Source organism: Orycteropus afer, unplaced genomic scaffold, assembly GCF_000298275.1.
Source record: "Orycteropus afer afer isolate SDZICR_OR568_19922 unplaced genomic scaffold, OryAfe1.0 scaffold00813, whole genome shotgun sequence".
In the NCBI taxonomy this organism is placed as follows: Eukaryota; Metazoa; Chordata; class Mammalia; order Tubulidentata; family Orycteropodidae; genus Orycteropus; species Orycteropus afer.
In genome coordinates this window covers 336,001-350,719 of record NW_006922400.1, presented here as the reverse complement: position 1 = coordinate 350,719, position 14,719 = coordinate 336,001, and positions in this window count along the sequence as shown.

The window sequence follows — 14,719 nt, the reverse complement described above, 5'->3', positions numbered from 1 at the left end:
ATATATATATATATATATATATATATCATTGCTTTTCTTCTTTAGAGAACCCAGCCTAAGACAGGGTGGTAGCAGAGGAGGTGGTGAGATATAAAGATAAAGTCAACAATATGTCCTAACAGAGTGAGTGTGTGAGAAAGAGAGGAATTAATGACAGGTCCAAGATGTTTGGCTTGAGCAGTTGGAAGGATGAAATGGCCCATCAACTAAACTGAGTAAAAACACAGAATATGGATCTAAAATTTGATACTGCCTTGGCAACCCAAGGAGGGGTCGCTATAAGTCAGGGCTGACTCGATGTCACATAACAACAACAACAACAACATTAAACGCCCAAGCAGAGATATTGAATGGGCAGTCAGATATATAGATCTGGAGTTCAGAGGACATTCAGAGGTGGAGATATTAATCTGGCAATTGTTGACAATGTATTTAAGCTATAAGATTGGTTGAGGTCACTGAGGGGGTGACTCTAGGCAGAGAAATAAAGAACAAAGCCCATGCCTTGGGTTATTGCAGTGTTCAGAGAAGAGGAGAGGCCAAAAAAGAAAAAAAAAATAAAAAATACTAAAATAAAAAAAACAAAATTGAGAAGGTACAGTGAAGTGGGAGGAATGACATCAAATACCTGCATTTTGAATGAAAACACGCACAAAAATCTAGAGCCAGAAAAAGAAGTCACTAGTGAGAGGTATTTGTCCATGAGTCTTTTGTGATTCCAGAAGTTTTGTGAGAAACATTGATGGTCTTCATTCCAGACTATCTTCTCAAGGATATTTGCATAGTGAACAACCTTGGAAGATAGAGATAGTGTTTCCCTCTGGAGCAGAGAGCAGGTTTGTTTATTGTCCAGTGTAATAAAGATAAAGAGCCCTTGTGGTACAGTTAAGTGCTTGGCTTCTCACTGAAAGGTTAGTGGTTTGAATCCACCAGCTTCTCCATGGGAGAAGAATGTAGCAGTCTACTCTCATAAAGATTATGGCCTTGGAAATCCTAGGGAGCAATTCTCATCTGTCTTCTAATGATTTGGAATCAACTTGACAGCAATGGGTTTGGAATTTTGGTTTATAATAAAGATAATGCCTCCCTCCAGAGCAAAGGTGAGGCAGGTTTGTTTACTACCACTAGAAGAGGTTAGAAATTTTTATTACTATGGTTCCTTAGCTATGACACAAACTCACTCAAGCCCCTCTGCATGGCAAGGAGAACTGACACAAATATAAAGCTCATGCTTCTTGTTGTGCTAATAAATCTTTGTCTCTGACCTAACAGAAATGTGACCAGCTCACTGATTAGCTTGCAAATAGGGTAAACTCTCAGACCCTTCAGTTTTTGACAGTAACAACACTTCAGTTACTTGGATGTGTTATCAATTATCCTGTTGCACATGAAGATAACAAAATACTAAAATGTTAGTATATTAACAATTTTAAAGACTAACCTTTCCAAAATTGCTCACAACTCTTCTACTTTGGAAAAGGAGAAGGTTCTGAATTCTTTTTTGTTGACTTTGGGCTTGTGTATGGTCAGGACCTAATAGCCTATTGAGTTGTATAGAGCTGTACCTGTGTCAGGTGTTATACATGTGGTTCTCCAACTGTCTTTTACACAAGAATCACCTAATTTGGTTGTAAAAGATGTAGTTTTCTGGGCTACACACCCAAAGATTCTGATAGGTGGCTTGTTGTTATATGCTGTCGAGTTGGTTCCGATTCATAGGGACCCTATGTACAACAGAACCCTATATACACTGCCTGATCTTGTGCTATTCTTATAATCGTTGCCAAACTTGTGTCCATCATCTCAATTTCTGTCTTAGTCTATCTAATTGAAGGTCTTCCCCCTTTTCTTGGACTCTCACCTTTACCCAGCATGATATACTTCTCCAGGTATCGGTGCCTTGTGACAACACGACCAAAGTATGAGAGACAAAGTCTGGCCATTCTCGTTTCCAAGAAGCATTCTGGCTGTACTTCTTCCAAGGCAGATTTGTTCATTCTTCTAGCAGTCCATGGTACATTCACTATTCTTTGTACACTACAATTCAAATGCATCCATTCTTCTTTGGTCTTCCTTGTTCGTTGTCCATGTAAGACTATTGGAAATACCTTGGCTTGGGTCAGGAGCTCATTAGTCTTCTAAGTAACATCTTTGCTCTTTAATACTTTAAAGAGATCTTTTGCAGCAGATTTGCCCATTGCAAAATATCTTTTGATTTCTTCATTGTTGCTTCCATAGGCATTGATTGTGGAGCCAAGTAAAATGAAATTCTTGACAACTTCAGTCTTTTCTCTATTTACCATGATGTTTCTTATTGTTCCAGTTGTGAGGATTTTTGTTTTCTTTATGCTGAGGTGAAATCCATATTGAAGGCTGTAGTCTCTGATCTTCATCACTAAGTGCTTCAAGTCTTCTTTACTTTCAGCAAGTAAGATTCTGTCATCTGTGTATTGTAGGTTGTTAAAGAGTCTTCTTCTAATCCTGAAGCTGCATTTTTCTTCATATAATCCAGCTTCTCTGGTGGCATAGTGTCTAAGGCATTTGACTGCTAATCAGAAGGCTGGTGGTTCAAACTCACCAGCCACTCCTCGGAAGGAAGATTGGGCAATCTACTTCCATAGTGATACTGCCTCGGAAACCCAAGGAGGGGTCACTATGAGTTGGAGACAACTTGACGGCACATCACAACAGACCAGCTTCTTGGATTATTTGTTTAGCATACAAATTGAATAAGTGTGGTGAAAGGATACAACCCTGACACAAACTTTCCTGATTTTAAACCACAGAGTCTCCTGATGTTCTGTTCAAATGACTGTCTCTTTTAGACTATGTACAGGAGCACAATCAAGTGTTCTGGAATTCCATTCTTCGAAATGTTATCCATAATTTGATACAATCTACACTGTCAAATGCCTTTGCATAGTAAATAAAACACAAGAGTGAATGATACCATTGTTAATGTTAGATGGATCTTGGCTGAAAGTAAAGTATACCAGAAAGATGTGGTACTCAGGCCCTTACTGTTTTCAATAAACCTCAGATGATTCTAATGTGCTTGCTTCAGGATTACCCTTTGAGAGACTCTACTCTATGTGAATGACTCTGGAGTAGCAAGGGTTTGATCTCTTTTGACTGCCTTTCATAGTTCTTGCCCACTTCCTTTACTGTCAAATGCAGATTATTGTTGTAACAGTGTGACAACTTCTAGCAGTTTCTCACTCCTGCTTCAAATTTGCCCCAAGAAACATAACCAAACTACTAGAATTTTGTCTAAATGAAATTAAAATAAGTTTTGTGAAGGAGAGAGTCATTCTCCTGAAGTAATATGTGTAAAGTTGTGTAACTGTTTAGAGTACTTTTATGTCAGTTTTTGAATTAACTGTGTTTCAGAAAGTCAGTGTTGTCAGATAACTGCCCTCTGGTTAATTGAAGCATTATTCATTTACCAAATAAACAATTTACTATAAACAATATTTTCCCAAAATATTTCGAAGTAGATTTTACAGTGTTAATGAAAAAGTTGTACAATAGGAATAGAAAATCAGAACCTTGGAAAATGAAGAATACAAAAAGATGCCATGTGGATTAATTTACTGCTACTTTGAGCTATTGTGAAACTCCTGGGAGTCAGTGCAAAAGGGGAAATAAAATAAGCTACATATTTGTCCTTATTTAAAATCAAGAAGTGCAGGTCTTACCTAGGAAACACAAAGTTTTAACTAGTAGCATATTCTAGAATAAGTATTGCCCAAGGGGCTTTTCTTTATAGGAGATATTAAGTGATGAGATGAATAATCTGACTATTTTTTCAACAGCAAATTAAAAGGCAATTTTCTTGACTTTTAGCAAAATTCGTGGAAACTTAAGTCATCATTAAAACACAATTCAGTCAAGGTAATGTTGTGAGGTGAAGAACTCCTGTGGTCCAAGTATATATCATTTTGGTAATTTAATAAGGTGAGGTATTATGATGTTTAATTTTTGTAGGAACAATGCATGCAGAGAAAATGTTCACATTTATGTTCTAGAATGAATGGCTGTTGTAGTATTTCTCAATGAGATTATATAACCACGATGTATAATGTCTCTACTGTTCTGACCTACCCATTTAGTTCACACATTCACATTGCATTGCATTTCTTACATAAAGACCTGTGGATATTCTGTAAGGATCCTGGATGCTTGAGTCTCTTTCTTTCTGCATCACAGTGTTCACCACATTGATTAAAACCTGCCTAATTCTAACTCAAGTCTTAAAACTTTAGGGTACTCTTGCACCATTATCATTTGTGCTTGTGCTGTATATTCTGAACACATCATCATCACACAGTCCTTTGAGGCATAAAAATGACCACCTGGACTATAAGACATTATGTTAGCGAACTATGACTAAAATAGGTGCTTAGATACTAGCTGTCAGCATAATTTGAAATACCCATCTAAAGATGGAAATGGTGGCAATAGCTAAAATCCCAATGTCCAACAAAAACCTAACATACTTCTAAAGACAACATTAAAGAAACACAGCTGCCAGTAATCAGTCAAAACAGAACAGTTTTAGGAAAGGAAGGCTTTGTGTATAGAAATTTGCAGTAAGCAAAAAAAAAAATAAGGTAGGATTGTCTTTGTTTTGTAAGTGTCTTTCTGAGATTGAAAAGGGACAACTGGTTATACAGAGCTTTATGATGTGTTACATCAAGATAAAAATTTCTGCTAGTTTCAGATTTTTTACTGTTGTAGACAAAAACTTCTATGTATGTAATAACTTTTTGTTTTTGTCATTGTCATTAAGTGAACTTTTCTTTATGTTTTCTTATAGTTCTCTCAATATGTGCCAACCAACTTCCTTCTTAAGGCTTAGAGGAGTTTTTCCAGTTAGAGTAATATTTGTGTCTTTAATTGAAAGGATAATACAAAAATATGTTGCGTTTCTACTTGATCAAGATTTTCTGTTATCTTGCTATGCTCTTGACTATTCACAGAAAAGGAGTATAGCAACCAAGATAATTATATAAACACTCTACATAAAATATTCCATTTAAATCTATGTAATTATATAATAACATATATGCTAAGCTATATTTTTGCTTTATTTTCACACCACTTCTCAGAGAGAGATTGTGAAGCTCTAATACAAATGTGCTCTGGAACATGAAGAGATCTGAAGGGAAGAAGGGATTTTAAAATTGGCAGCAAGGTTGAAAACAATCCAGATTTTTCAGTTGAGACCTTGCATATTAAGGTGTTATAGCATTAAACACAAAGTATTTACTACATCTTAAGAAAATTTTATACACTCTCTATAATGACAGTCTGGTCCTTAGATGGTGCAAATGGTTTGTGCTCAACTACTAACCAATAGATTGGTGGTTTGAACCCACCTTGAGGCACTGCAAAAGAAAGTCTTGGCATTTGCTTCCATAAAGATTACAGCCAATGAGGCAGTTCAGCAAATAGAGTCGCTATGAGTGGGAATCAAATCTGTGGTAAAGGGTTTGATTTGGTATAATGATAAGCTAAATTAAATGATTAAACATTCTTTCCTGCCCTTAGAGTAAGCGGGTTAGGTATTGTCCAGGATGCTTAACTGGGCATTGAAGAACTTTTTGGGGCTGTTATGGTAGTCAAAATGGGAACTTGCAATCAAGGTGGTGAGCATGACTTCTATTAGTTAAACACATTACATGTACTCTCCCATATGAGTTCTTGCTAATCCTTGTAAGCCAGGATCATTGAGAAAAAGGCCTCTTTTGACCAGATTAAGTAATTAAACAATGTAATTAATAAGATAAACAATTTTGTTTTTTGGGTGACTCAGATTGAATGATAAAATTCAAAACCAAAACCAACCAGCTGAACAAACAAAAAAGTCCTTTGACATTCAAATAGGAGAATCAAACAATTAGGAAGAATGATGAGACAGCTTGATTTTCCTTTCTACTTGAGCAAAGTTTACTGTTGTGTTGATATGCTTTTCACCATTCACAGCAACTATGAAAAATATAAAAATACATTATGTACTAAGCAAAAGTGGGCATTTTACACTGTCCCCTATTTTTACTGTGGGGTCTGCACTCTATCCTGTGTCCTACTCCAAACTCACTCAGAGATGAAAAAACTGAGGGTAAGTGGCTTTAAGGAATTTGCTCAAGATAATTGGTTATTAAATATATTGACCATATACCCAGCTTAGTCTAAATGGGATTAAAGCTAGGTTTACCTTACTCCATGGCTGGAGTTTGTTCCACTAATTTCCTAAACAATGAACTAACACAGTTTTAGCTTGATTGATTACATTGGAATCAACTAGGCAGAATGATTTCGCCACAGAGTGCTCATAAAAAGAAAAGTAGTCAAGGAGACTTGCTTCATCTGAGGTGCCCAGAAGAAAACAAATTTACTCCAAAGAAAAGTTCAAAGGGTTCAAAAGTTCAAAGGCCCGTAGGAAGAAAGCTTTCCTTCAAAAGAAAGGATTTACATTTAAGAAAAATTATAGCTATAGGGCAGTGTTTCCTAAATTTACCTGATTATAAGACTCAATTTTGATGCTTGTTAAAAAATTCGGATTTCTAGACCGCTTCCCTGAAGAACTGGGAATCAATAGGCTGTAGGTGGTGGGACTCAGAAATGTATCTTTTAATAAGCAGTCCCTTCCCCAAGATTGTTTTATGATCATGCAAGTTTAGAACATACTGCTTAAAATGGATGGCTCAGTCATCCCAACTTCCAGTATCGAACAGAGTTGTGAATTAGAAATTAGAAAAAAAAAACAAAAAACTTGTTGCTGTCATGCCAAGTCTGACTCATAGCAACACTATAGGACAGAGTAGAACTATCCCGTAGGGTTTCAAAGGCTGTATATCTCTACAGAAGCAGACTGCCACATTTTTCTCTCACTGTTGTTGTTGTTATGTGCCGTCGAGTCGGCCCCGACTCATAGCGACCCCTCCTTGGGTTTCCGAGGCAGTATCACTACAGAAGTAGGATTGCCCAACCTTCCTTCCGAGGAGTGGCTGGTGGGTTTGAACCGCCAGCCTTCTGGTTAGCAGTCAAGTGCTTTAGCCACTATGCTACCAGAGCTCCTAGTGGGTTCTAACTGCTGACATTTTGATTGGCAGCCAAGTGCTTAACCACTGTGCCACCTGAGTCCCTTGAAATTAGTATAATAGTTTCACAAAAAAATCAAGATTTTGTTTAATGGTAGTTGTAAACAACAAACTGTGTGAAGACACCATAGTAACTGAGGTTCAAGTAAAATAGATGGTATACACATTATTTAAGATCATGTTGAAAGCATGGAACTGAAGACCAGCTAACACTAGTTTAAACAAAAGAAATGGGGTGGGGATTGTGAAATTTACTGGCTCATGAATACCAGAAAGATCCAAGGGCTTAAGTACTGTGTTGGCTCTGCTTCTCTGATTGCTACTCCATTCTCAGGGAAGACTGTGACTGGCCAGCCTTGGTCATCTGCCCATCTCTGTGGTGGTGGGGTTATGAATTGGTCGTGATTGGCAGCCACAGCACCACGTGGACAGGAGAAGAAAACAGGATGATATAACAGAATCCTTCACACGCTAATATAAGAGAACCCTACTGTACCTTTCACACACACTCATTATTATTTTATTTTGTGACATATTTAAGAATTTTTTAAAATTACAATATTAACTGCTTGTTGTTGTTGTTGTTGTTGTTATATGCCGTTGAGTCGGCCCCGACTCATAGAGACCCCTCCTTGGGTTTCCGAGGCAGTATCACTACGGAAGTAGGATTGCCCAACCTTAAATTATTATAATTAAAATTAAGTGTTACAATTAAAAATTTATATATAACACTGTGGTGACATTTTTCTGTGAGTTTTTTGGCTATTCAACCCTGAAGTCTAAGCTCACATTGAACATGGTACCCATTTTCCCATTGCAATTGAATCCAGAAAGGATATAACTTAGCGGGCAATTTAACAAACCTCTGCAGGACTTACCCAACTCCCAAATAATGAATACATCATTATTTCATTTCCTTCCTTAAAGGACCTGTTTGAAGTGATAAATCATCATTGGAAACAGATTTCTTCTCAAAATTAAAGCCATCAATTTTTTTTTTTTTTTTTAGCGGTTTTAAACAACATTTCCAATACAAATTCTGAGACTTTAATTCCTTGCCTATTCATTAGCCCTAATTCTATACAAGGTTTTTTTTTTTTTTTTTTAATTAGTAACTGAAATAATAGAACAATAAAAATACATTTTTGAGCACTTTTTACTGAAAAATTTATAAGATTTCAAAATATTTTTAGGTGACTAAAATTTTCACAGCTTTTTAAAGCAATATTTCCTCCTTTAAGATCAAAGATAAAAGGAAAATAAAAGATAAACTATTAATTCATTCAACAAATCTTAAAAAATCTACTATGTATCATTGTTCTTGTTATCTAGTGCTGCTCTGACAGGAATATACCACAAATGGGATGGCCTTAACAAACAGGAGTTTATTCTTACAATTTGGAGGCTTTAAGTCCAAGTTCAAAGTACCAGGCTCTAGGGACTGGGTGAAAGCCCCTGAACCTTGGGGTTCAGCTCTGCCTCCTGCTCCTGGCCCACTGGAGCTAGAGGCTGTTTTCTTTACTCAGACAGCTGCTGGCTGCTGAGGCTGCCAAGCCCAAGGTTGACAAGAAAAAGGCACAGTCCTGATATTACCAAATCACACAGCAGGCCATTAATTCAAGTCCGTTTTAAGTCCCAGGGTCGGCAGAGCATGGCAGGCTGCTGAAAACAGCTACGTGCAGGGTTCAAGGTGCCATAAGCTAGAGACCGTTCCCAAAGCTGCTACTTATATACGGGAAGCAGACCACATACCCAAAGGCAGCTACTCAGCTGCTCACAGTAGATTCCACCATGGAGGTGATCATCAGTCTCATCATGGGGAATACTACATCCAGCTGCTCAGCCAGGCCAAGCCAAGTTGACACACAAACTGAACTACCACAGACATGTATACAATTAGTTTTGTTTGGAAGTCTTGGTATGTGTTATTCATAGTCAGAGGTAAAATAAAAGTTTCTAGATATTCTCTAACTCTCTCTGAAATCTGTTCTCTAACAGCTTTTTGCTCAATAATTTTTGCAGACATATGAATTGTTGCCATAACCAGGAGTATGGGTAGGCAACGTTGGTCTTTGGCATCTAGTTATTCCCTGTCAGCATTCCTTCCTTGGCTCCTAGACCTCATCATTCTGGTCTAGTCCCTACACATCCCATGTGCAGAGTTCTGTCTTTCTGGAGGTTCAAAGGACCTCATTATGGTACCCTGGCCAGCTCCACTCTGTCACAGAAACTTATCTTCCAGAATTACCTCTTATTATCAGTTATGATAGGAACCCTGGTGGTGTAGTTGTTGCTTGGCTGCTAGCCAAAAGGTCAGTGGTTTGAACCCAGCAGCTGCTCTGCAGGAGAAAGATGCAGCAGTCTGCTTCCATAAAGATTTACAAACTTGGAAATCCTATGGGGCAGTTCTACTCTGTCCTAGGGTTGCTATGAATTGGATTGACTGGACAGTAACAGGTTTGGTTAAGTATTGTTATGATGAATTTTGGTTATTGTTAAGATGGTATTTTGGAAAGAAACAAAAGAAATAGTTGAATCCTTCCCAGCTTTCTGGGCACTCTTTTTTTAAGTTCCTAAGGAGTTCTGGTAGCATAGTTCCTAAGGCACTTGACTGCTAACCAGAAGGCTGGCGGTTCAAACCCACCAGCCACTCCTCGGAAGGAAGATGGGGCAATCTACTTCATAGTGATACTGCCTCAGAAACCCAAGGAGGCATCGCTATGAGTAGGATCCGACTCAACGGCACATAACAACAACAACAACAAGCAGTATGTAAATGTTGCAAAATAAAGCAAGGAAATACTGTTCGCTGTTCTAGGAGACAACTTTTCTAAGCTATTCTGGAGTTGATGGCTTAGGCTAGAAGACCAAGGAGGCTTCCTCATGTAACAAACATCTACCACTCTGAGAAGATGAAGCCTGAGGGGGACAGATGGCAAGACAGAGTGTGTGTCTATAGTCTCCCTGGAGGCCCTGGCCTGGCTGTCTTGTGGGGTAGCCAATATTTATGTGTCTTTGAGATTTATCTCCCCTCCAAAAGCATGTTTTAGAGATGTATTTGAATAACGAGCCTCTTCTAAGAACCATGAACTGTTCAGTGCTAGCTGAACGAAGTGCCATTTATGGATTAGACCTAACTTCTGAAGTACTGATTGTATGCATTTACTTGAGACTGCTGAAATCAGGCCCTGTGGTATAGTACAGGGGAGATGAAGTTGGAAGGCAGGTAATGTGTTCATTTTTTAATACTTTCTTGATAACCTTGAGAATAAACCAGGGACGTGCAAAGTCAAATCTGCCATATTCTTTCTCTCTTTGGTTCTTTTAGTCATTGTGATTATCCTAAGGACACTGCTTTCTGGCTGTTGCCCCTGGAATCAGTGAGGTTGCTTCTAGTGTGGTCTGTGAGAGACTTCCAATGCTCCTGAAGGGCCAGTTCTGAGTTCTCCAAGCAGCAAGTGTAGAAGTGGGGTGGAGCTTCTGTCACCCTCTCTGGATTGTCACATTTTTCCCCATTGTTACTTGTAACCTGGACACCAAATGCAGTGTGGTGTCTTGACCCCATGACTTTTAGAATCTCTCATTCAGCCTCAGCCTATAGTCTGTCTCTATAAAATGGCTCAGCATGAGTCCCTGGGGTTAGTCTGGGAATCGTGACAAGCGACAGATGCTGCACTCTTTTCCCCTTCTGTCCTCCTCTGTATATGCCTTTTCTTCAATGTGAATTAACCCTTGCAAAAGACGCTGGCTGGACTTATTTTCACATTATATGTTCTGACTAGTAAAATGTTAGAATTTGGGATCCCTGCTATACTAATTTAATATGTTTCATTGCTATATTTATTCATGTACGCTGTGTTTCTTTAGGGTTGCCAGATAAAACAGAGGATAACCAGTTATTCTAAATTTCAGATAAATAGTGAATAGTTTTTATTATAAGCATATCCAAAATATGGAAGAGGACATACTTAGACTAAAAAATTATTTGTTGTTTATTGGAAATTCAAATTTGATTGAGTATCTAATATTTTTATTTGCTGAACCTGACAATTCTAGTCTTTAATAGTTTGTTTTAGTGATTGCTTAAACTATTTTAAAATCTTTTTATGACCGTTTGGGATGTTAGTCCTTAGAATTCCACTTTTTCCTGTAAGGTTTTCTTCAGTCATAAGTCCCTCTACCAGAGTGCTTTTAGAAATCTAAAACCAAAATTTGAGGGTTGGCTAAGATAATCAAATTCTTCCCCCAAAGTTTAAGAACTCTGCTTTGGAATACACAGAGCAGCAATCATCAAGACGGAGCCAGGAAGACATTCAAGCATGCCGAGGAGACTATGAGGCCTGAGACCCAACAGGAGGAGAAAGGCAATCTGAGGAGTTTGGTGATCTTAAACATTTTACAGCAGATATTTGGGAGGCAGAAGCCCATGGCATTGTTACTTATGCCTGGGTTACTGCTCAAGGCAGGTGTGGCCTATGAGAGGAATTGTTACTCAAAGTTAGACCGGAAGAGATCGAAACAGAAGAAACGAGTGGGAAGAGTGCCCTAGCAATTCTTTTCTTTTTTTTAAAATGGCAGCAACAGTCTTTATTGGTAACAACAGGACATGAGAGAAAGAGGATAGACAGCTCCTGCTTCTGAGGCAGTCAGAGTCAGAGTCTAAGTCACAGTCCTCCAGCAAGTCTGTTTTTAACAGTTTTATCAATTGATTTTTTTTTTTTTTTTTTAATTATTGTGATTTGGGTGAAAGGTTAACAAGCCAATTCCTTTTCCATATAGCAGTTCATACACATTTTGTTTCATGGTACTGACTGTAATCCCCACAATGCAACAGCTCTCCTCCCACTTCCTCCCTTGGATTACCTCCCTGTGTCCTTCTTTCCTATGCATTTCTGTTCTGTGAGCTATCTCCCTGTGCAAATACTGCCCTTCTGATCTCCCATGGTTGATTGTTTTAAGGACTGTGTGTACCTGGTGTAAATATTCACCTTATTCTCCTGTCTGTTGTTTGGCTAGAAGCCGTCAGAGTAAGTTCAATTCCAGACCCATGGGTCACTAATGGCCGTAGTTTCAGGGATTTCACCAGTCTCTATCAGACCAATAAGCATGGTCTTTCCTATGATTTTGAGTTTTGTTTCACATTTCTCCCCTACTCTATCTAGGATCTCCTGCACTGATCCCTTTCCAAGTGGTTGACAATTGGTAGCTGGGCACCATCTGGTTCTTCTCGTCTCAGGGTTATGTAGGCTGAGGCTCACTTGGTCCACTAGTCCCTTGGACTAATTGTCTCCGTGAATCTTTGGCTTTCCTCATTCTTCTTTGTTCTGGATGAGAGATCAATTGTTGCATCTAGACGGCTGCTTGCAAGCTTTTAAGACCCTAGTCATTACTCACCAAAGTAGAATGTAGAACAAAATTTTTGTGTAGTATGTTATGCCAATTGGGCTTGATGTTCCTGTGACCATGGTTCCAAACCCATGGGCCCAACAACTTGCTCCATCAGGGTGGTTGTCTATGACTAAGAAGTTATCATAGCTGTGCCCCATTTATCTACTGAGTTTCAATATTCTGTGTTGAAGATTCTGAACCAAGACTGCTTGGATTTGTATATAATGACAATGTGCTTTTCTTCTAGAGAAAAATCAAAATAGAAATTGTTCCTTGAAAACGTTAATCTTAGAAATATAGTCTTTATTAATCTGAATTGCAAAAATAATGTTTTTATTTTTAAATCTATAAGTTTCTGCCTAAAATTTTTCATAAATATTGTAACAGAATATTAACTTTCATTATTTATGAATCTGTTGAACTTTGCAGAGATTTTCTGACAGTTGAAGGATTATAATTTTAAGGATAGTTCATTTTACATCATAAATAACCTAAAAGGTCAGTTTACAATAACATCTGAAGAGAGTACATATTGAGAGTAAGTATTAGAAGTTAGAAGAGTTGACAGTTACTTTTAAAAAGATCCATTGATTTAAAAATAAAATAAAATAAAATAAAAAATAGACATTTGGTCAGGGTTAATATGCATTGTAAACTGGTTGTGCTGTTTATATCTTTTCTGAAATTCCTATTATTTTGGTAGTATTTTCCTTTTCTCAAGGATGTCATTTTTTAAAGTTAACTGTGATATATTCATAAAATGAAATACATAGACCAATGAGAAGGAAAACGCAGCACTCAACACAGACGAATCTCACAAACAACATTGGATGAGAAAGATCAGGGATAAAAGAGTACATAGTGTATGATTTCATCTATATAAATATTCAAAACCAGGTAAAACTAACCTATGATGTTAGTCAAAGAGATGATACCCTTGGTGGGTTAGAAACTGGAAGGAGGCACCATAAGATAATGTTCTGTTTCTTGACAAAGGTGCTAGTTACCCACTTGTTCGCTTGCTGGAAATTCATTGAACTGTACACTTCTGATTTGTGTTATTTTTTATATGGGTGTTATACTTCAATAAAAATATCACCTAAATAACCAAAAAACAAAACCAACCCACTGCTATGGAGTTGACTCCAAATCATTGCGACCCCCATTGAGTTTCCAAGGCTGTAAATCTTTAGAGAAGTAGGTTGCCTCATCTTCCTCCTATAGAGCAACTGGTGGGCTTGAACCATTGACCTTCTGGTTAGCAAGGAAATGCCTTACCCACCACACCACCAGAGCTTCTTATTACTTAAATAGAGATGGTATAATGGCAATAGTACCTTAAGGACATCAACCTTCAACATGTCACTCTCTTGAGACAACTTGTCAGTCTGGACTGCTGGTCTCTCAACAGTCTTGCTTAGATTCTTTTCATCTCTTTCCTAAATTGAATTTCCTGTTTCCACCATCTCATATAGTCTTCTTTCTTGATTTATTCTTATTTTGATGGAGCACATCTTTTAGTTAATAGCTTCTAGACAAAGGATGCATATGAAGTATATTGAGACTGCATATATCTGAAATTGTCTTTATCCATTGTACAGAATTCTGGGTTGCAAACAATTGTCCTTCAGAATTTTGAAGACACTGCCTTCTAGCTTTCTGTATTGCCATCAAGAAGTCCAAAGTCATTCTGATTCTTGATCTTTCATATCTGACTTGTTTTTTTTTTTTTTTCTCTCTAGCAGCATGTTGAATCTTCTTTTTCTCACCAGTGTTAGGAAATCTCCCACCAATGTGCTGTATGAGATGTATTTGATCCATTGTCCATTGTTATGAGCACTTGTGGGTCCTTTCAATATGGCAGTTTTAGCTCTGGCAAATCTTCTTCTCTTTATTTTCTTTTATCATCTAGTTTTGTTGTTGTTGAGACTATACATAGCAGAACATGCACCAAGTCAACACTTTCAACATGTACAATTCAGTGACATTGATTACACTCTTCAAATTGTACAACCATTCTCACTTTCTTTTCTGAGCTGTTCCTCACTCATTACATAACCTCACTGCCCCGTAAGTTTCGTATCTAATCTTTCAAGTTGCTGATATCAATTTGATCCCATATAGTAGATCTTAAAGGAGCTCTGGTAGCATAGTGGCTAAAGCACTTGACTGCTAACCAGAAGGCTGGCGGTTCAAACCCACCAGCCACTCCTCGGAAGGAAGGT